At 40.2% G+C, this 23227-nt stretch overlaps 1 protein-coding gene across 2 annotated transcripts in view; it reads right to left on the bottom strand.

The window, feature by feature from the left end:
- TAFA4 (TAFA chemokine like family member 4) overlaps window positions 1-23227 on the bottom strand; it is a 208423-nt gene that overhangs the window by 183689 nt on the left and 1507 nt on the right. The window contains exons 1-2 of one of the 2 annotated variants that reach the window (XM_045051849.1): window positions 15929-16032; window positions 10748-10807 (exon numbers count right to left, since the gene is read on the bottom strand). The gene's annotated coding sequence lies outside the window, so the exon portion shown is untranslated. Of the gene's footprint in view, window positions 1-10747; window positions 10808-15928; window positions 16033-23227 lie in introns of those variants that run through there. The other variant, XM_045051848.1, reaches the window with a different exon arrangement.

Here is a 23227-nt window from a genome sequence, read left to right on the forward strand (position 1 = left end):
AGAGCTGTACTGGCTGCATAGATTTGGAAATCATCTATCTACTTAGACTCCTAGAGGCATTCCCTAAAGTCGTAGAAGGGCGTGAGGCTGCCAAGTGAAGGATCACAGGTAGGGAAGAGTGGTGATATTCCTCATTTATCAGTGCTCACTCTCAGCAAGACTCCACACATTATGTACTCTCTCAGCAAAAGGGAGGTTGGGGCAGAATTTGTGGAGATGACAGTGATCATGCTTCTAGGTGCCACAACATGAAACAAACTTCAAATTGTTTTGTAGGACTTGGTGATTTTCCTCCCATGCGTATGCTGCATATACTCCCATTTTATCCAGCCTGAAAACTTCAAGAGAATCTCCCTTTTACACATGAATTTATAAATAAATCTTGCAAATTAGCACAGGCATATAGAGCCAGGCTGAAGAAAATGAGACAGAGCATATCAAAAAGTGGGTGTCAGGTTGAATATGGCAACCCCCAAGGCGACACCTCCACCCAGTCATGATAAACAAGGTTCCACACTGAGTTGATTCTGCCCCTGGTGAATTCAGAACATTCTAACATTTTAATAAGATTTTTAAGAGCAACAAATAAAAAGTAACGTATGATTCATCATGTCAGCACTTTATTCTGTAACATTAGCACACACTGACATAAATTTTAAGGAGTAAATACATGTGCTGAGATGATTTTTTAAATATTCCCTTGTACTTCCTTTTAGTCCATGACCCTACTTTCCATCCTCACCCGCAACAAATTCAAGCAGCTAGACAGCATGCTTACAACCCTAGGGAAAAATGTACCAAAGCAAAACTCGGAGAACAAAGACACACAGCCATGGCTTATGAGTTTCAAAATAGGCCGCTGAAACCCATGCTGGAGATAATAGTTTTGAAAGGGTTTCTGAGCCCCAGAAGCCAAGGTTTTGAATATCAAAAAGCCACAGCATATCTCAAACAATAGATTGGGTAAAACAGCCTCTCCTCTAGCTTTCAGACAAGGCAAGATTCCATAAGCTGGATGGAAGAGAAGATCTGATGAAAAGAAGAAAGTATGAGGCCAGTGAGCATTATCTACAGAGACCACCATGGACAGCTCTCCTGGGTCATGTGAGATCAACAACAGAAGTCTGACCTAGGATGGATGTGCACAGGGCTTCTCAACCTTGGTGCTATTGACATTTTCGCCAGATAATCATTTTGGCCAGGGACCGCCCTGGGCATCGCAGGATGTTTAACAGGATCGCTGGCCTGTACCTACTAGATGTCAAGAGTACCCCTAAGTCATGACAGCCAAAAATAACTTCAGATATTGCCAAATATTCACTGGGATGGAGGGTGAAGAAGGGAAGGTGGAGAGAAAATGCCCAGGCTGAGAATCAAGATGGGAAGAGGGAAAGAGGGAAAGAGAAAGAGAGATTACACAAATATCTCTTTCTAATGAAAAGTTATATGTTCTTTATATAGCAAACTTTAAGAACACAAAAATCACCCCCCAAAAAATCATCTATACTCTACCCACTCAGAAATAATCATTGTTAATGTTTTATCTGCACACATTTTTCCTATATATGTACTTTATTTTCACAAAGCCAAAGATTGGGGCCACATAACCATAGGTTACACACTTTTGTAACCTGCCATTTTTTTACTTCACAACATGTTGTGGATTTTCATGAAGGTACGGTATTCCTTAATATAGCCATAACATAATTTAATTAGCCAATCCCCTATTGCTGGACATTCAGGTTACTCCCAATATTTCGCCATTACTAGTAATGCTCTGATGAACATTATATATTCCTTTGACTGTTTTCTTAGGATGAATTCCTAAGGAATGTTCTTAGAGAAAACTGATATTTGGGGGTTGTTTCTATAACATTTACACTTTCATTGGTTTAAGCCATAGTTTGCTGATTTTAAAATATACCTTCTATTTCTCTAGTGTTTCTTACTCCCCCACAGAGCTTTCCACTTTGTCAAGTATGCAGGGCAGCTACAAATTGTCCCTTTTTACTGAGAAGAAAACAAGTGATCCCAGAAGTTAAATGACTTGCCCATGGCAACACAATTATGTTGCACCAGAAGACTAAAACCCATCTCCCCTGAGTCACCTGGGCTTTTGGCTAATCGTGCTCACACTGGTACCATATGTGCTGCCAAGATTGAAATAATTCAGAGAAGATGAGTATGTCCCATGCTCATGGGTGATGTGCAAATTTGTGGGCACTAAGATGTTAGGACAACTCTTGGTTATGAGTCCTGTCTCCAAGTGCATTTGTGTACATTCCAGAGATCCCCAAACATAATCCAAGGCCATGAGACCTCGGATGAGTGAATCTACCACTTTCCATGCAAAATTCCACAACCAATCTCCTCTCCAAATGCTGACTTAGAGGGATAATATTTTAAAATGCTAATTCCAACATCTGCTGCCATCTTATCCCTAAAGCCAAATTAAGTCGGTACAGTCTGCTTTTACTTCCGGTTACACTCTAACACAGATTTATTACCAATTAATTTCTTATCGAGGAAAAACAACCCCGTCATAAGTATTTTAGATAACGACATCTAAGTATTTTATATTGCTTTAAGTCTGAAAAGTTAGAATAGAGATTGCATCCAATGTTCATTACCTCTTAATGTTTGCATTCTTTTTCATGTTTTGATTCACCAAGAAAAAATGAAAATGCTACCCGCTGCTTAGCCATTTTTTAGGTTTAATGAGATTAAATAAATTCTGAGGGGGAAAGGAGTAACGCTTAATAATGTTTTAAGTGGTTTGTGGAAACATTCCCTCTACCATGGGCACAATTTTAAACCCAAGCCAACTTCTGCAGTGCTACTGAAAGCTAATGAATGCCTTAATAATATGCAGAGGAAAAAAGCGATGAGTTGATTAGATACAGAAATATCCTAGACCTCTGATTAGGAAAACAACTCCATTGTACTTAGAGACAGAGCTCATAACAAAGAATTACCCGAACATCCCAGCGATCCATTTCACGATCCATTAATAATAAGTGATCTTCCTGGCAGCATACGTTGAGGTAACTGACATTCACTGATTTGAGGGCAGACTTCAAAGCTCCAGATAAACCTTGAGCCAATTTCTCCCGGTCCTAATATTACTCAAAAACTGAGCACAGTTTAGAAGATCATATAACTTTTCCATTTCCTAGAACCCAGTTGGTTCCAATCCCTCCTCCAGTTAATTAAAATTCCTTTGCAAGTTGGCAGGTTTTTAATAAAGTATTTGACAGATTCATCTAGAAATGTTACTTTACTTTTCCTGATTGTCTACCTAGTCTTTGGAACTGTTATGTATGTGCATGTCTTTCTCTGTGTATAAGATTATTACCTCCAAACATACTTGCTTTCTAATAGTTGAACATCCAACTGTGTAAATGTACATCACATAAAACTGAAATACACAGTTTCTTAGAATCTGGCAAATTCTGAGATACTTGTTACTTGATCCTTGGGGCCCCAAGCAAAGGGATATGTTAGATGTAACACTGCTTGGGTAAAGGAGGCAAATATCAAGTGGCAGGAGCCACTTGAACAAACATACCATTAAAACCTCTCACAGAATGTGAAGAAGCCATAGACAGGAAAACACAGGCAAAGAAACAATAAAAAGAAGTACAAGCTACAATATGGATAAACCTTGTGAACATTAAGCTTCATTTCATTATTAAATGAAAGAATCCATGGGGTGCCTGGATGGCTCAATCGGTTGAGCATCCAACTTCGGCTCAGGTCATGGTGTCGCAGTTCGTGAGTTCGAGCCCCACATCAGGCTCTGTGCTAACAAACAGCTCAGAGCCTGGAGCCTGCTTCAGATTCTCTCTCTCTCTCTCTCTCTCTCTCTCTCTCTCTCTCTCTCTCTCTCCCCCTCCCCTGCTCATGCTCTGTCTCTGTCTCTCAAAAATAAATAAATGTTAAAAAAAAATTTTTTTTAAATGAAAGAATCCAGTCACAAAAGACTTCATATTGTATGATTACACTTACCTAAAATGTCCAGAACAGGCAAATCCATAAAGAGAGAAAGTAGACTAATAGCCAGGAGCTGGGAAAGGGGGACCAGGGCTTGACTGCTGAACGGGTGTAGGGTTACTTTAGGGGGGGAATAAAATGTTCTAATATTAGGTAGTGGTGCTGACCACACAACACTGTCAACATACTAAAACCACTGAACTGTGCGCTCTAAAGAGGTTAATTTTATGGCAAGTGAATTATATCTCAATAAGGCTTAGAAAACAAAACGAAACAAAACAAAACAGGCAGAGACAGAAAGGAGTCAGAAGAAAAGAATGAAGAGCCTGAGGTGCGGGGGCTTTAGTTACTAAGAGAAGCATCTTTTCTCCTTGGTCTAACTTGACTGATGAAGTTTCCAGGCAACTCTGATATAACTAATTAAAAATATATATTTTTTTAAGCAAGATAAAATCAACCCTGAATCTGTGCTCACCTCAACCACGTAGATTGAGCAAACATTTCCCAAACTATGTGCTAGCCACTTAAAATATAAAGAGATTGCTGCCCTTTGGAGTCACAATCTTTTAACCAGAAAATAAAATATCTTTTAAAATAAAAGAAGAGGGGTACCTGGCTGGCTCAGTCAGTAGAGCACACATCTCAAGGCCCATGTTGGGTGTAGAGGTTACTTAAAATCTTCTTTAAAAATAAAATAATAACACTGTATACACTGTATGTTGGCTAACTTGACAACAAATTATATTAAAAATAAAAATAAAATAAAATAAACGAAGAGAGTACAAAGGTTTAGAATGATTCTCTTTGGGTGTGGAATTATGAGTATTTTCTTTTTTCCAGGGTTCTAGAATATAACGACTTTATAGTACAGAGAGGGAAATGAATTTTTTATACAAAAAAAGGAAAAGGTATTGGAGAAAAAATACAGTAAGTGCTATATTAAAGCTCTGGAAGCAAACAAGAAGGAGAAAGGAGTTGAGTATCAGGAGGGCCAGAGACAGCTTGACAATTATTTGATGCTAGCCCCAAGAGTTAGGAATCTTGGGCTTGAAAAAGTCTAAGGATGTTCCTCCATTCTTCATTCCTGATCTGAAGGACATGCTAAAGGTCAGGTCCTTCAGCCTACCAGAGTGAGCCTCAAGGCTCACCAGCTCCCCACCCCTTCCCCATGCCCCCTCTGGGAGAAGTGAGGGGCTGTAGCTCTCAGCCCAGGAAATATTCTCCTACCATCCGCCCACCTTCACTCATGGGTTAGACCTGCCTTTGTTTCAATAGGGCAGGAATCTTGTTAACAGATAGGAATCATTAGGAAGGCATTCACTTCTGGATCTGGGCCAGCGGGTGCCACTTCAGACTCTTCTGTTGTTGCCAAAGCACATAACACAATAAGACAGTTGCTCTATTGGTTTGCTGCAGAAGTAAACGCGGAAAGCTTTGCTATTAATGCACACAGTGTGTGGCAACAGGTAGAGGAGAGCCTCTGTCCATTCAGTTACTCTGCGGGAGAGACGGTTGCCTTTTCAAAGCTGATGCATCCAGTTCATTTATTATTATGAACTGTTTGCATCGCCACAGTTCTGACCCCATCATCCTTTATCTTGTTCTTGTGGTTACCCCAGCCTTCTCTGATGGAACCAAAGAAGATGGCAAAAACCACACCAGCTCAAACCCATGGTCCACCCATCCCTGCATCCTGAGTGCAACAGGGGAAGGGAGCCTATTATTAAAAAAAGAGGATGGGCTTTGGGTTTGAATTCCAGCTCCATCAACTCATCAGCTAATTGACTTCGGGAAAGGTATTCCAGCTCTCTGGTGCTTCATATCCTCCTCTATAAAATGGGCATAATGAGTAGTGCTCTCATAGGGTGGTGGTGAGGACTATTTCAAATCAAATACACACAATCTCCCAGCACTAATTAGTACTGAACAAATTTGAGGTCATTTTCATTACTTCTCTTAACGGGAGACTTTCTAGAGTAGCATTCCCCAAGGTTTAGAGACATTATCTATGTATTCTATCATTTTCCTCTTGATTGATTGAGCTAATGAAGATATGTTTATGTATATATAAATATATACAATATATATAGGTGTGTATACATATATGTGTATCTATAGAGCCTTAACTTTATTGGAGCTATCCTGGTTGCAAGGGATGGAATTTCAATTTGACTGGCTTAGAACCCCTCCAAAAATTTGGGAAACATTTATTGATTCACATATATGAAATCTTGAGTGGCAATTGACCTTCAAGCACAGCTGCATGCAGATAGCCAAATAATACCATCGCAAATTGGTCTCCCTTCATGTTTTAATCTTTGGTTTTCTGTGTGTGGTAAAATTAACCAATATACATAACGTACTTAGAATAGTGCTTGTCTCACAATAAGCACCAGGTACATATTACTACTATCCTACTTTTACAGATCAAGAAACTGAGGCACAGGGAGGTGGTATAGGTGTTTGATATGCCCGCAGGCCAGGCAGTTTCAAAAGACTTTTCTTGACCACTTCTCTCAACTGTCTCCTCAGTGGGACAGAACAGGAGGTTGAGCCCTGATTGTGAAGGGGTGGAAAACATAAGACCTAAAAGACAAATGCTTCCAAAATAAAGCAAAAGAGCAGGAAAGGTTGGGTCACTTGCCACTCGATAGGGTACTATCCTTTCAAATCTGTGTGTTTTCTTTTGAAGCAGAAAATAAGTTCCTCCTTTTTTAACTCATGCAGAGATCCTATTAATCCTACACAAAGAGTGTAGGATGAGTTTTAAATGAGTTACACTCATTTAAAAAGTCTAGAGGCAGGAGGGGTTGGAATAGGAGTCCTAGTAGCGGTTACTCTTTGTTGACAACCCCATCTCCCGTCCCCAAATCATTTTCTGCTCTTGTCTGCTGCTCTGCGCCCTACAAGCTCACCTACATGGAATGACCCTCTGAACTTCTCCCCCCTACCCCGGCTTCTGGGTGGGTTTGGCCACTGGTCACCTGCCTTTGTGAATTCAGGCCCAAAGGGAGTGGTAATTCCCACAGTTGTTAGTCCTTGGGTGCTTCGTCTGGTAGGTTTTCTGACCCCAAACAGCACCTTTGCACAGAGCCCCCTTTGTTTCATTATCTTCAGTTGAAATCTTTGAATTTGTCATTGGTCTGTAGGTCCACATGAGGACTTTTGCGGGCCCTTGGCATTGCTATTTTCATGAACACTTTCCTCTATGAAAAACTATTTAAAATAATATTTTATGACTGTGTTGGTAAAAAGATGAATGTAATCCAGGTTGCATCATATCTACTTTTTCTCTTCTGATTTTATTTATTTACTTATTTACTTATTTATTTATTTATTTATTTGTGGAGAGAGAGAGCACATGCACACACATGCACCAGCAGGGGAGAAGCAGAGGGAAAGGGAGAGGGAGAGAGAGAATCCTAAGCAGGCTCCACGCTCAGCGTGGAGCCCAATTCGGGGCTTGACCCCAAGGCCCTGGGATCATGACCTGAGCAGAAATCAAGAGTCAGACGCTCAACTGACTGAGCCACCCAGGTGCCCCTTTCTTCTGATTTTAAAAGAAAGTAGAAAAAAAAATAAAAAATAAAAAATAAAAAAATAATAAAAAAAAAATTTAAAAAAAAAAAAAAGGGGCGCCTGGGTGGCGCAGTCGGTTAAGCGTCCGACTTCAGCCAGGTCACGATCTCGCGATCCGTGAGTTCGAGCCCCGCGTCGGGCTCTGGGCTGATGGCTCAGAGCCTGGAGCCTGTCTCCGATTCTGTGTCTCCCTCTCTCTCTGCCCCTCCCCCGTTCATGCTCTGTCTCTCTCTGTCCCAAAAATAAATAAATGTTGAAAAAAAAAATTAAAAAAAAAAAATAAAAGAAAGTAGAACATTTTCACGGGCTCCTAAAAGTGTCATGGGCCCTAGGCATTGTACTTGCTACTCAAAATGGAGAAGTCAGCCCTGCTTGTTTTCTGCCAGTACTATGACAGATGCTGTCCCTTCTACCTGCATACCTAACAGACAAAACATAGAAACTTCTAGAAAGGTGGGGTACTATCAAGTTAAGATCATGATCCTCAGGTCAGATTTCCCAAACAGCCCGTTTCCATTACGGTGGACCCGGCGTCGGCATCCTTGCCCTTAAAGCAGATCCTGTTTCCAAGTCACAGCTATGATGACAAGATAATAAAGGAAGAAAAATGGAGTATCTAGTGTTAAATTCATGCCCAATTCATTTACTACTCGCCACACTCCAGGGGCTGATGGCACGACAATCACATACTTCGTTAATAACACTCACTTTCCCCTACGTAAGTAGATCACTTCATAGCTGGGAAAGAGGGAACCTTTTGTATATATTCTCAGATCACAGTTTTGCTTCCAGGATTGGAAAGCAACTTAGCATTTTTTGTTTTGTTTTTAAATGAGAACCGAGCGTGTTTTGAGGATGAATACCGCCTTTAATTGGCAATCTGTTAAGTATTGATGATCTTGAAGGTTATATTCAGGATTTTACTTGCTCAGCCAGCTCTCGGTCTGTGAGCATCTCGGAGACCAGGCGGAAGGAAGTGGACAATGTGAAGCCATCCTGGGAAAAAGACAAGCTAGGCAGCAGAAGTATTTTTAAATGGAAAACAAACAGTGATTGATTTTCTTTTGGAGTTTCACGCCTCACACCCTACACAATGCAGACCAGATTCACAATGCACTTCAGATTCTGTCTTTGCCTTTTTTGAATCTTCAGTTCTCATTTCAAGGTAATGGCAGATTTAAATCTCTAAGCCCCTGGATCCCTCTGATTCCCCTTCCCAGTCTATTCGTTGACTGGCTGGAGGAGGGGGGAGGTCCCTAAAAGGACAGAGGAAGCTGAAAATCTGCCCCTCAGCATCCTGAATATCAACCATAAAACTAATGAACTGTGGCAACTGAATTGTCTAAGTTCATTCCAAATTATGTCTCAGTAAAGTTCATCTTTGTTTCCAATTATCATCCTGGAATCATAAATGTCGAATCTGAGGTACAGCTTCTCAGCTCTGTGAATCTTGTTTGTATTCTTACTGTTAAGGCCGTGATAGGTGAAGGCCCACTTCACCGGATACTTAGGGCAATGGGTCCTCTCTTGACAACAACAACAAAAACAAATCCTTTCATCTTTTAAGAAATTAAATCTGAAAGGTCTCTGAAAAAATAAACGTCCTGATTCAGTGAATCTGAATTTTGACAGGTTCATGAGGATAGTGTTTTTAAATGTATCTCCCTTACCTATTCATAACCCAGTTATAAATCATGTTTATTTTACGTCTTTTTTTCTTCATCCTCTTATGACTATAAAACATTTACCCTGACAAGTTTATAAAGAATATTGAGGTTGATACTTGCTGGTCTTAGTAGAAATTAATCAAAATCCATCTGTTCCCTTCTCGGCCTGGACAATTTCATTACCACTAAACCAGGGATTATAGGATTCTTACATCTTCTTTTTTTCCAACACAGTTCAGTTGATTTAGAAACAATGATTAAAGCTGCTTACTTTAAGGAAGATTGTTTCCAATCTTCCCTTCTTGCAAGGCAGAGAAAGATGAAAGCATCTTGATCCTGAAATATTTATATCTAAGACTGGAAATCTGTATCGGAGGCATGATGAACGATTGCAACCAAAGATTTTTTATTTTAAAGTCATATTTCTTATCTCCACACTTCACTTTCCTTACAAGCTACAGGAAAAAGGCACTAAGTGCATTCACTGCCCGCTCTCCCAGGTAAATTTTCCACCTTTATTTAATTGTAAATCCAGTGTGGCATAATAAAGAGACTCAAAGATAAAGATTCCCTTTCTGACACTGACTATTTATAGGGATAAATATCAGTTATCCTTATGTGGCCTTAGAATGACTGCTTTGAAAGGAATGCAGAACACAAATTAGAGGGAATGAATTTAAGCCTCCCGCAAGGAGATACCTTGATCTGGGATTCAAGAAATCTAAAGAATTAGAAGTGATTACTAGAGAGTAATTCTGGGTTTACCCAGCCTCAGAAAGGTGCTATAATTAACTGTTCTTACTCTTAAAAAAATATCTGGCTTCCATACTTTTCCCCCTCTAAGGTCCTTTAAATGGAAGTAAAAATGCTCAGACCTTAAGTATACCATTGGATAAGCTTTGACAAATGCATCTATTCATAGAACCATCACTCCAATCAAGATCTAGAACATTCTATACTCTTAATTTTTTTTTTTTTGGTGTGGCTGTTTTTAATAAAATGGAAATTATTATAGCCCTCTTCTACTAGGAATGAACGCCCCTCTAAATCCCAAAAGGAATAAAATAAAACGAAAGACCTGTTAGCTGGGTTCCCTATGGAGCCAAATGCTTCTTTGAAACCATTCCATGGCCAGGGCCTTTTAACAACATAACAGAAAAATGAACTGATCTTGACCGGCAGGCAGAGGGGATGGCGTCATGACCCAAACATCAGATTAGAAACACAATGATTCCCTGGGACTGGACGCTAAATCCTGGCAGACAACGCAGCCTTTCATCTTCTGAAATGGATAAATTGAATGAAGCTTGGCCAATTCTGGGCCAGACTGTTGGATCAAATTCTGTTTTGTTTTGTTTTGTTTTTTAATTTTTTTATTTTGTAAAGTTCCTAACTGTTCTACATAGACACTAAAACTTCAATTACAGCAAACCCAGAGATGGCCCTTCTGTCCTTGACATGTCCTCCTTCGTCACGTGTTCTTGTGTGGCACGAAAACAGTTACCCACCTATATTCCCGGCCTTCAGGATCCTGCACCTCAGGGCTGCTTCCTTGTATGGCAAGAATCCTGCAGAATAAAAGGAGAATTACAAACGTTCATCCTTGGAAATCTTGAAGGGAATATATACCTACCCTAAGGAGTGCAAACCGCTCTCCATTTCATTCAGTAATTGCTTCCAGGGGATCTAAGTACAAAAAATAAAGGATGAACGGACTGCAAAGTATAATAAAAAAAAAAAAAAGCTGCATTGTGGGGAGTTGCTTCTATCGGTCTGTTTTTTAAATGAGGAGTTCTGGGGCGCCAGGGTGGCTCAGTCGGTTAAGCGTCCGACTTCAGCCCAGGTCACGATCTCACGGTTCGTGAGTTCGAGCCCTGCATCGGGCTCTGTGTTGACAGCTCGGAGCCTGGAGCTTGCTTCACATTCTGCGCCTCCCTGTCTCTCTGACCCTCCCCAGCTCATGCTCACACTCTATCTCTGTCAAAAAGAAATAAACCTCAAGTGAGGAGTTCTGTACTGCCAAGTCCTATTGTCACCGTACTGCGGTACCACAGAAGAGCCAAGACTCTGAAGCCAGACTCTGAGTTCAAATCCTGACTTGGACACATATTTGATATGTTACTAAACAAACCACTTACTTCCTGGTACTTCCATCTCACCTCTGTAAAATGGGCACAGTAATAACACCTAGCTCAGGGCCAGCTAACTTTTTCTAAGAGCCACATACTAAATCCTTTAAGCTTTGTGGGCCACTCAGTCTCAGTCCCAACTGCTCAGTTCCATCATTGTAGCATAAAAACAACAGGCAGTATGTAAATTAATGGGTGTGGCCCTCTCCCGGAAAAACTTTAAGAACCCTGTAATTTGAATCTTATATAATTTTTTATAAGACTTTATATATATATATATATCTACATATATACTTTCCATATGTATATACATATATATATACACTTTCCATATATATGTATATATATACTTTCCATATATATATACTTTCCATATATATATATACTTTCCATATGTATATATACATATATATATGACTTTCTTTTTTTAAAGATTTTATTTTTAAAAAAAATTTTTTTTTCAACGTTTATTTATTTTTGCGACAGAGAGAGACAGAGCATGAACGGGGGAGGGGCAGAGAGAGAGGGAGACACAGAATCGGAAACAGGCTCCAGGCTCTGAGCCATCAGCCCAGACCCTGACGCGGGGCTCGAACTCACGGACCGCGAGATCGTGACCTGGCTGAAGTCGGACGCCCAACCGACTGCGCCACCCAGGCGCCCCTAAAGATTTTATTTTTAAGTAATCTCTACACAAAGGTGGGGCTTGAACTCACCACCCCATGATCAAGAGTCATATGCTCCCCTGACTGAGCCAGCCAGGCGCCCCAAGGCTATTTATTTATTTATTTATGTGGGCAGTGTCATGTTTACAACAAAATTGAGAGGAAGGTACAGAGATTTCCCAAATACCTCCACCCTTCACACATATAGAGCCTTCTCCATTATCTTCACCACTCACCAGAACAATGTGCTTTCATTTTGGTCTTGTTTGTTTGTTTGTTTGTTTCTTACCAAGGATGAACCTACAGTAACATATCATAATCATTCAGAGTCCATAACTTACCTTACTGTTCACTCTTGGTGTTGTACATTCTATGGGTTTGGACAAATGTATGACATATACCTATCATTATAATATCATACAGAGTATCTTTACTGCCCTAAAAATCCTCTGTGTTCTACCTATTCATCCCCCACAATCTGCGATGGCTGATCTTACTGTGTCCATAGTTTTGCCTTTTCCATAAAGTCATGTAGTTGGAATCATACAATCTGTAGCTTTTCAGACTGGCTTCTTAGTGCTATGCATTTAGAGTTCCTCCATGTCTTTTCATGGCTTGATAGCTCATTTTCATAAGTGCCAAATAATATTCCATTGTCTGGTTCTTCCATGGTTTACGTATCCATCCACCTTCTGAAGAACATCTCGGTTGCTTCCAAGTTTTGGCAAATTAATCATAAAGCTACTCTAAACATCTTTGTGTAGATTTTTGTGTGGACATAGGTTTTCAGCTCCTTTGAGTAAATACCAAGGAGTACAGTTGCTGGATCTTATGGTAAGAGTATGGTTAGTTTTGTAAGAAATACCCAAACTGTCTTCCAAAGTGACTACACCACTGTGCATTCCCACCAGCAAAGTAGGAGAGTTCTCTTGATCCACATCTTTGTCGGCATTTGGCGTTTGTCAGTGTTCTGGATTTTGGCCATTCTAACGTGTATGTAGTGGTATCTCGTTGTTGTTTTCATTTGCATTTCTCTGACAGCCTCTGATGTGGAGCATCTTCTCAGAGCTTTATTTGCTATCTATCTTGGGTGATGTTTCCGTTAAGGTCCTTGGCCCATTTTTCGATCATGTTGTTTATTTCCTTCTTGTTAATTGTAAGAGTTCTTTGTATATGTGGGTAACAGTCCTTTATCAGATGGGTCTTTTGCTGAATCTCACATATTTGTCAAGAAATATTCTTCTTCTTTTGATTTTATTTTTCAACTCTTAGAAACTATAAACAACATTCTTAGCTCACAGGCTGTAAAAAACAGGCAGCAGCCAAATTTGGCCCACTGTACATAGTTCCTGAATTAGCTCACAAGGTCAAGTATTAACACATGCAAAGCTCTTAAACCAGTGCTTGACACATCATAAGCACCACATCCATGTTACTATTATCTAGTGGAAGGTGATGACTGCTACTCTCTCCAGGGGTCTGGTATTAGTACGATTTCCCAGAAAGTTGACTTTATGGGTTTCTAGTTTTGAGAAAAAGAGATAGAGGTCCTCAGAGAGAAAATGATCTTAGTGTCTTCCTCCAATATCTAAAAAAATATAGTGAACACTGCCTCCAGATATGGATCCAACATACAGAGTGCGCCATTGTATAGATCCCATCACTTGGGGAATGATTTTTTTAAAGCCATTGCTGTCCATTTTTGCACATTAAATCCCACAAAGAGATTTATTTACAACATTAAATCATTTCCTTGCTGCCTGGCTACATTTTTAACTATTAAAATATTCATCACACACTCTAAGAACCTAATGCCAAGTGTTTTATGACCTCTTAAAGGATGACTTCTTTAAAAAAAAAATCACCTTCAAATGTGGATGTCAGCTTCTGAATGAGTCTAATAAAGAGTGGCCCACTATCACATATCAAAGGGAATAAACAAGAGCTCATTGTCCTGGAAAACACCACCAGGGATGAGCTGATTAAACACAAATGTATGTGACGCATAAAGGTTGTGGGCTCGGGAGGTGGAGATGAAAAGTGGGGAAGAGTGTGAGGCAAAATTAGTTTGCTCCCCAGTATGAGAAACAAACTCAATTGTCCACAACAATGGTTCCCAGCAAGAGTCAGTTTGGGCCCCAAGGATACGTTTGGCAATAGCCATAGACATTTTTGGTTGCCCCAGCTGAGTTGAGGGGTGAGAGTTGCTACTGGCATCTAATGGGTAGAAGCCAGAGAGGCAGCTAAATAGCCTACAATCTACAGCACAGTCCTACACAATAAAGAATTCTTTGGCTCCAAATGGCCTTGTCTGCAAGAGCCACCCTAACTGACCCCAACCCCACACCTGACCTTGTCTTGCTTTTTCTTTGAGTTGGATATGATAGGCGGGTGTCAAACAACTAAACATAAACCCTGGACAGCATCCTTCCCGATGTTTCTATTCAGGACCCCAATTCCATTTGAACTCTACCTCCCTCCACTTTTTCAAAAGCATCATGATGGAAAAATTGCAAGATTGGTGTTCATTTAAATTACACAAATTAATTCAATTACCCTGAAGAAAACTGGTACCAGATCACCAGATTGCTGAGCAACTGATGCTAATTTGGTAATTCAATTTACTAAAGAGGTAATGTGACAAATGTGTAAAAGCTAGTCATCTGTAGCTAGCACCAAGCCATCCAAGGCAGTCAGTACCTGCTGTGTATCAATTTGGATCCATTTCTACTCCTTGTTCTCAACCAAAATGAATCTGCTCGATTTCTTTAAGTAAATAAGGCCCTTTTTAGAGCAACACATGGTGAAAGAAGAGGTAAAAATGAACTTCCATCCTTTTACAAAGATTCAAAATACTAAAATACTAAATCAGCAGGGAGAACTGATAAAAAGCTTCCAAATCAGTTTACGAAGACTCAAAGTAATTCTGATTGATCCAATGTAACTTGAAATTGTAAGTACATCAATTAACTTTGTATATTCAACGCTGTTTTAAAAAACACTTGTAATATCAGTTTAAAACTTTTTATTTTTTTAGGGGTGCCTGGATGGCTCAGTCAGTTGAGCGCCTGACTTCGGCTCAGGTCATGATCTCACGGCTCTGGCTCGTGAGTTCGAGCCCCACGTCGGGTTCTGTATTGACAGCTCAGAGCCTGGAGTCTGCTTCAGATTGTGTGTCCCTCCCTCTCTCTGCCCCTCCTCGCTCATGCTCCATCTCTCTCCCTCTCTCTCAAGAATAAATAAAACATTAAACAAATTTTTTTAAACATTTTTTAATATATTTATTTATTTAAGTAATCTCTACACCCAACCTGGGGCTCAAACTCATGACCTCAAGATTAAGAATTACACGCTTGTCTGACTAAGTCATCCAGGCACCCCTAAAACTTATTTTTACAATAAAATTATATTTAAGCTGTATTTGTAGAGTGCTTTAAATTCTATTCAAATTCATCTGTATTTGGAGAGTGGTTCATAATTTGTAGAATGCACTCATATACATCATCTCTCTTGAGTCCTAAAACAACTCTAAGAAGGAATAGCAGATATTTTCATCCTCGATTTACAGATGCAAATATAGGTTTTGGTCCAACATATGGGTCTCTTTGACTTAAGAGAACACTCAACTGATGACACCGTGTTTTTCCAAAATCTTATTAGGAGGGAATATGGCAGAGACAATGGTTTAGATTCCTTAGTGCTAAATAAACAACCCAAAACTCAGTAACTTAAAACAACAAACCTTTCATTGTATCTCACAATTTAGTGGGACAGGAATTCAGGCAGAGCTTAGCTGAGTAATTCTGCTCCACATGAATCTGACTGGGACCACATGGGTCACTCTGCGGTATTCAGCTGGTGTCTGGTGTGGAGGGTCCAGAATAGCTTCACTCACATGCCTTGGTGGAGACCAGCTGGAAGGTTGGGCTCAGCCCGGTCCCTCCTTTTCCATGCTGTCTCAAGGTCTCTCCAGAAGGGTAGTAAGACTTCCTACATGGTGTCCAAGAGCACATATTCTGAAAGACAGGAATTGGAAGCTGCTGATCTTTCAGTGTGTGGGCCAAGACACTGGCACAGGGTTACATCCACCATAATTAATTGTTCAAAGTGGTCACAGAGACCACCCAGACTTAAAACATGAGGGGAATCGATGGGAGGAAGAGATCCCATCTCTAGAAGGAAAGACTGTCAAAAAGTCTGTGGCCATCTTCAGTCTCCCATAAGATCTTGAGACTCTCTTCCAACTTAAATGTTTAAAGATGGCCCAATGACTCTGACACCTTCCCTGGTAGTAGGAGCTATCCTCCTCAAAGAAACTAATTCTATCCGGTGAAACTGCAAATCCTAGAGGGCTGAAGTAAGCGGGGCTCAGCACCCGTGTGTTCACCTGTAGTGTCCACTGACTGACTACTGTCTGATCTTATCCATTCCAATGGTGTCAACCATCATTTCCATGCCAGTGGCATCTACTTTCCAAGGCTCCCAGACTCCTGCATCCAACAGGTACCTCCAGTGGATACCTCTCAGTCGCCTCAGTTCTAACACAAAATGGAACTCGCTGCCTTTCCTCTAAAGCCTGCCTCTCTACCTCCTTCCCTTTGCTGTGATACAGCCATGTAGCTTTTCTTCCATATCCGCACCGAGTCTTGATGTCTCCTTCACACTCATACTCTGCATTCAATTGATAATCATGGCCTAGAGATGCTAACTCCTAATATCCACCCAAATCTCTCCATCCTCACTGCCCGCTGTCCTCAGTCATGCGTCTTCTACAATCTTCTACTTCCTCTGCTTCCTGTCCTGCTTCCATGCAATCCAGAGTGACCTTTCTAAAGGTCCAGATATGATTATGTCACTTCCCATTGTAGCTGGGAGGCACACTGTTGAGAATAAAATCCAAATTCTTTAATGTGATTTACAAATTTTGTTCTTACATGATTTGATTTGAAGACACAAATGCTCTCCTGCCTCAGATTTCTCTCTCTCTGGCATTGCCACTAAAACATCTATATTATCCATTCCTTTCAGTCATGGCATCTGAAGTCCCTGTTAACTGCAAATAGATACTGAGAGGAGTAGCCACAATTAACACCTCATCAGCCATGAAGTCCTTTACTGAGGTGCATTCATCAAAGTATTTCTGTGGCCTGATTTCATAAAACATTCTGTACTGTGAAATTATCCTATATGCCACTTTTATTAGATTAAAAAATTAGATAGTGATTGATATTAATAGAAAGAAAAAGAAAGAAAGAAAGAAAGAAAGAAAGAAAGAAAGAAAGAAAGAAAGAAACCAATGAATGGAATGGTGGAAAAAGCCACTTTAGATGCAAAATTTCAAAATCATTTGGTAAATCAGCTAACTGTCCTCATTTGATAAGGTTACCATAGCTGGAAATGAATCGAATTCCCCAAAAAATAAATTCCAAGAGATGACTTACATGCATTGGTCACAGATAAATTTGCAGAATCGATCATTTCCGGATATTAGGGACCCATTAAGCAAGACTCAAAACTTGTTTCCATATTTAGCTCAACTTCTGTATTATAATAGTATTTATTACTATGATAGAATTTGACCTTTAATGAACTTTAACATTTTTGAAACTCAAGTTCTCTGTCTCCTCCTTGTCCATCTTCCATTGATATTCTGCTTCTCCAAGTTCCTATCCTATTGGCAAGAAATGGAACACAGTGGCCAGCGTCAAAACACTCATAGCCCCACCCTCCCACATGCCCGGGCTCCTGGCTATTTCTGCGGATGTACCTTCCTCAAATATCTCTAGCTCTACTCATTTATTTCTGATGCACCTGTCACCTTTCCCATCTTCTTCTTCCCCAGCAGCCTATTAAACCCTTATGTCTTATTACTTAACTTTCCAAAGCCCCCATATATCATTCTCCTCTAAAATCTGAATTTCAGTGATGATAATGGAAATGATGATTAGTCAACATTCTTTTGGCATCACTTTGATGTTATCTTGGACCATCTCCTCTAACCTTCACAATAACACTATATACCTAAGTATTGTTAGTATCTCTTTTACAGAACAGGAAACTGAGGCTCAGAGAAGTTAAGTAACTTTGCTAAGGTCGTACAATTTATTGATATTTTACAAAGAGATTCTAACAAGGCTGAAGCAAAAATTTAAGTCGTCTTTTTGTACACTAAAATTTTCATGAGTAAAATGATATGATGTCAAAGATTTGCTCCAAGATAATCTGAGGCAGGAGGGAGTGACGTGTGGATGAAAAAAGAGTCTCCGTGAATTGACAATTTTTATAAGTAGATGATGGGTACACAGACGTTCATGGTACTACTCATTCTACTTCTGTGTATGTTTGAAACTTACCAAATAAAAAAGTGGGGTTTTTTTTTTACTGTCATTTTTTGCAGACAATTACAAATAGCCCAAGCCTACGGATCATTATAGCCTTTCCGTGTTTACAGATAATTTCAAAATGTTCCCATTATGCAGCCAGGCTTATAAACACCTAATGTCGGGATATGGGGCAAACACTCCAGCTTTAGATACAAATGTCTCATCTTTGTCACCCAAGTTTATTTTTTTTTCCTAGATCTCTGTAATATGCATTGCATACTTGCCTTAATGGAAGAAACAATTACCAGGGCACTGTTTCCGACTGCAAAGTGTTATCTTTTAATTAACCTGGGTAGCCTTTTTTTTTTACTTAACCTAGTTTGAAAACTGACAGCCAAATAATGGTCACTGCTGTTCCTTTATTGGGTCTTTCCAATCAAAACAACAGTTCCCTGTGTAGGGTCCGGCTCTGCAGACCCGGTGATACTTTCTATTCTGTTATGATCCTTGTCACAGACATCAGTACAGCAACCTGTCTTGCTAACCAGACTGCTTAGAATTGTTTCAATACATGAAGCACAGATTGATCCAATAGGTCATCTTCTCTCAAGGTATTCCGAACTCTACTTTGGGGGAGCCTGGGTAGCTCGGTTGGTTAAGCATCCAGCTCTTGGTTTCGGCTCAGGTCGTGATCTCACGGGTCATGAGTTCGAGCGCTACGTCAGTCTCTGCGCTGACAGCACAGAGCCTGCTTGGGATTCTGCCTCCCTCGCTCTCACTGTTCCTCCCCTGCTTGTTCTCTAGCTCTCTCTCAAAATAAATAAAAATAAACCTTAACAATTTTTTTTAAAAATTAAGCCCTTCCACCAACTTACAATGTCCAGTGTTGTGAGTACGTGAGGTGGCTGGATTCTTGCTTATCTGCCCGAGGGTGGGATGAAAAGTACCATATTTCTGGGTAGAAATGTATCAGGATGAAATCAGTTCTCTACAAGTGCGCACGCCCTGGGACCCGGCAGTGTCACATCTAGAAATTTATCCTAAGGAAGCAATTGTACGGATGCACAAAGATGTATGTGTAAGGATGTTCGAGGCATGGCATTTCTTCCTTAACAATAATAAGTAGTTGGAAAAAGCTCCACAGTCCAGCAATATGAGATTGGCTTGATGAAATTATCTGCAAACATCACAAATGTGGATGTAAATATTTTTATGGTAATGAGGAGGTACCATTAAATCCTGTTGGCAAACAGCAGGTTATCCAGAAATATGCACAGTAGGAATACATATAAAGCCTGGCGTGAAAAAAGTTTTACCTATATACATATACACATGCGTGTCAAATCTGTATGTACGTGTTTGAGGGAGTGTGGGGGATATTCACAACCACATCTGACTTGATAAATATGGCTTCCTGCACATGATTTCTTTTCACTTCTCTATATCTTCAGGTATTTCTACAGTGAACGTAGTACCTACCGAAGACATTTTAGAGGCAACAAAAATAACAGACAAAACCTATTCTGTCTAAATGTGTTTCAAGTGTTGAGATAAAAGGAAAATGAAAAAAACCTGGAGAAGATGTAAAAAACCTTTTGGGAGCATTGTTTCAATAGAGAAAAGCCTTTCAGCATTAATTATTGAATAGAAATGATGGAAAAGGTAACAGGTAAAGGAGTAGAGAAGAGGTCAGAGTCAGTCTGCAACTGGTAACAATATTCCAACCTGAGGCTGAGAGCTCTGAGGTGTGGGACCCCAGACCAGTGACATTCTGTAGCACAAGTTCCCTCCCTGTCTTGGAATGCCACAGCTTTTTGGAATTCCTATATAGTGCCAGGCGTTATTCCCTGACCCTTACAGCAACCCCTGAAGGTAGGTCTTCCTAAGGGTTGGCCCAGAGGTTTCATGCCTTGCCCAAAGTCAGAGCTACATCCTGGAGCTGAGGTTATGAGTCCAGATGTGCCCTTTACTACAAAGCTTCAGGGACTCTCTATTACAAAAAGAGGGCCCCACGAAAACTAAGAGAGAGGCATTGTCACTGTTGTGTTAGTGACCAGGATAGGACCTTGGTAATACCTGGATAGAATTCTCTGAAGAGAAATGGGGTCAAGCTGAGTTGGCCAGGCAGCGATGAGAGGACTCTTAGGAACCAGAACTGAGCCTTTGTGACTGTAAATTATTCAGGCTAGATGTTTACAGTGAGCAGCTTACCTTCAGGCCAATATTAACTTCCGTTCCTATTACTATCAGATTAATTGCATTGTTGCTTTTTCTAAATACGCTACAAATCAGGAAACGTCTAATTCAGCAGTTAGTCATTAAAGTAGCAGTGAATCTGCAACTGTTATCTGATGCTCATCTATAAAATAATGCAAAAATCCAGGATTGGCTTTGCTTGGGTTTTTTTGGTATGATAAACAGAGCATTAATAATGAGTAACCGGGATATTGTTTCTAAGTTGGAAAGTGAAAAATTCTTCAGACAACAAAAGAAATCAGGGCAAATAGACAACAGAGGATTGAACAAACAAGGGTAAATTTGCATTTTTAATAATGGATCCATAGAGTACATAGAAACTACAGTTGCAAATAGTTCCATTTCAAGGTTAAAAAAACTAGAAAATATGTAAGTACTATGTATGTCAGGATGTTCATGTACAAAGATGAGACAGAGTTAAAGGGGATTTATTATTATCTCACAAATTTCAAATAGCAATGCACTAAAAAGTCATATTTCCTGGGTAGTTCAGAGACTATATAAAAATATGCACATATCCATATCCATATGTATAATAGTCTTCATCTTTCATTGTTCCCCATGATCTCATGCCTTTACATTCAGCTAATATCAAGTACTGTTTTACAGCTGATCAATAAAACACAGTTTACATCAAATGACCAGAGAGTTGTCAATTTTTAAAAATCCCGGCCTCTCTTGTGAATTGCTAACTTCAAAGACATGCATTAAGATTATTAAGCAAGTAATGATTGATTTATTACATAACATTACGAAATGTTTTCTTTGAAGCACAAATTAAAAGGTCATGGATGCCCAGATTTTTCTTCAGGTTGATAGTTAAAATGCAGAATAGATCATATTGCCGGCCGTGAAGGACGCATGAAGGGGATGTGAAGTAACTCTCTCTCCTTTCCAGGCAATATTTTAATGAAATGCGTAATATTCTGCAGTGGATTAATGAGGCTGTTCTCTATTTTCAAACAACGGGGAGACAATTAAGACCCAATCCTGGGAACAAATTGGTGTCGCTGTTATTTTCTGATGGTATTTAAAATGACCATTGCTGCAGCAACAGGGCATTATTTAACAGAATGGAAAATAACCATTTACATCCAGCAATTCAGCAGAGATATTCAAGAGAAAGAAAAAAAAAATGTATGTGGCAGCTGCTGTTCCTAGAAATAAAGCTGACATTTTCAGATGAAAGCAATTTGACCAGCTAAAACCTAAACATGCTTTGTGCCGTGTTCAGAAGTCACCCAAAATGCTGCCAACACGCTAACACCCTCCATAAAGCCAGCGAGCTGTGCAATTTCTCACCCTGGTTTCAGAACACTCGGAGAAGAGATGGGTAGGGATCTTTGAAGAGGAAGGACTTCAGAACGAACAGAATTAATTAGCCACATGAGTATAAGAAAAGCCATACATCAAGTGTGGGAAAAGTCATCTACATATGGAGATTCACTGGGAAAAACTGGTCTTCCAGCCAGACTCGAAGTCCAATCCAAGCCTACTCTCAACACCTGTGTGTCCTAAATAATCAGCAACGATATTGCTCAGTAAGCTTGCATACAATACAAACAGAATAATAAATTATGTATTTTCCCAGTGCAGTGTTATAGAAAATGAGGATGAAATTTCAGTGAAATTCCACAGGTGGCCAATGAGAATCAAGTATTTTTCCTGCCTAAAGAGTCACGAAAAGTCAGCGAGCTTTTCTTTCACTTTCACGACTGGTAATTGTATGTTTACCTCAGTATTTTCCCTGAGGAACATTCTTTTTAATTCTACCTCTTTTTTTTTTTTTTAATTTTTTTTTTCAACGTTTATTTATTTTTGGGACAGAGAGAGAGACAGAGCATGAACGGGGGAGGGGCAGAGAGAGAGGGAGACACAGAATCGGAAACAGGCTCCAGGCTCTGAGCCATCAGCCCAGAGCCCGACGCGGGGCTCGAACTCACGGACCGCGAGATCGTGACCTGGCTGAAGTCGGACGCTTAACCGACTGCGCCACCCAGGCGCCCCTAATTCTACCTCTTAAAGCTTTGGTCTTCCCTTCCCAGGCCGCAAAGTTATTTTGCTTGCTATTTTAGATAACTTCTACAATTTAGTTCTGCCCCCCCCCACCCCTCGAAGAAGTCTACATGGCCAAACCGATGGTCTGAAATGATAGGTTTAAAGAATAATTCATTATACTATCAAGATCTTGGCATGCCAATTGCTGAAAAGACTATTTTGAGCTGTCAGTTCTAAAGCACATATTTTTTCATTGACTGGCATGCCAAGGGCTTGATGGAATAATGAATTGTTCCCACTGACATCACCATCTCACACAACCTTTGGGCCCTGCAGCATTTTTGAGGGTGATGAATAACGCGGCTCTCTTTCCCTCCTGTATAAAACTAGGAGGGTGAGGTCAGGTATAGGGACTTGCTGAAAAAGGGGGTGGGGTTTAAGAGTGGGGTGGGGGTTGGGGCGCCTGGGTGGCTCAGTCGGTGAAGCGTCCGACTTCAGCTCAGGTTATGATCTCACAGTCCGTGAGTTCGAGCCCTGCGTTGGGCTCTGTGCTGACAGCTCAGAGCCTGGAGCCTGCTTCGGAGTCTGTGTCCCCCTCTCTCTCTGCCCCTCCCCTG

Source organism: Felis catus, chromosome A2 (assembly GCF_018350175.1).
Source record: "Felis catus isolate Fca126 chromosome A2, F.catus_Fca126_mat1.0, whole genome shotgun sequence".
Taxonomy (NCBI): domain Eukaryota; kingdom Metazoa; phylum Chordata; class Mammalia; order Carnivora; family Felidae; genus Felis; species Felis catus.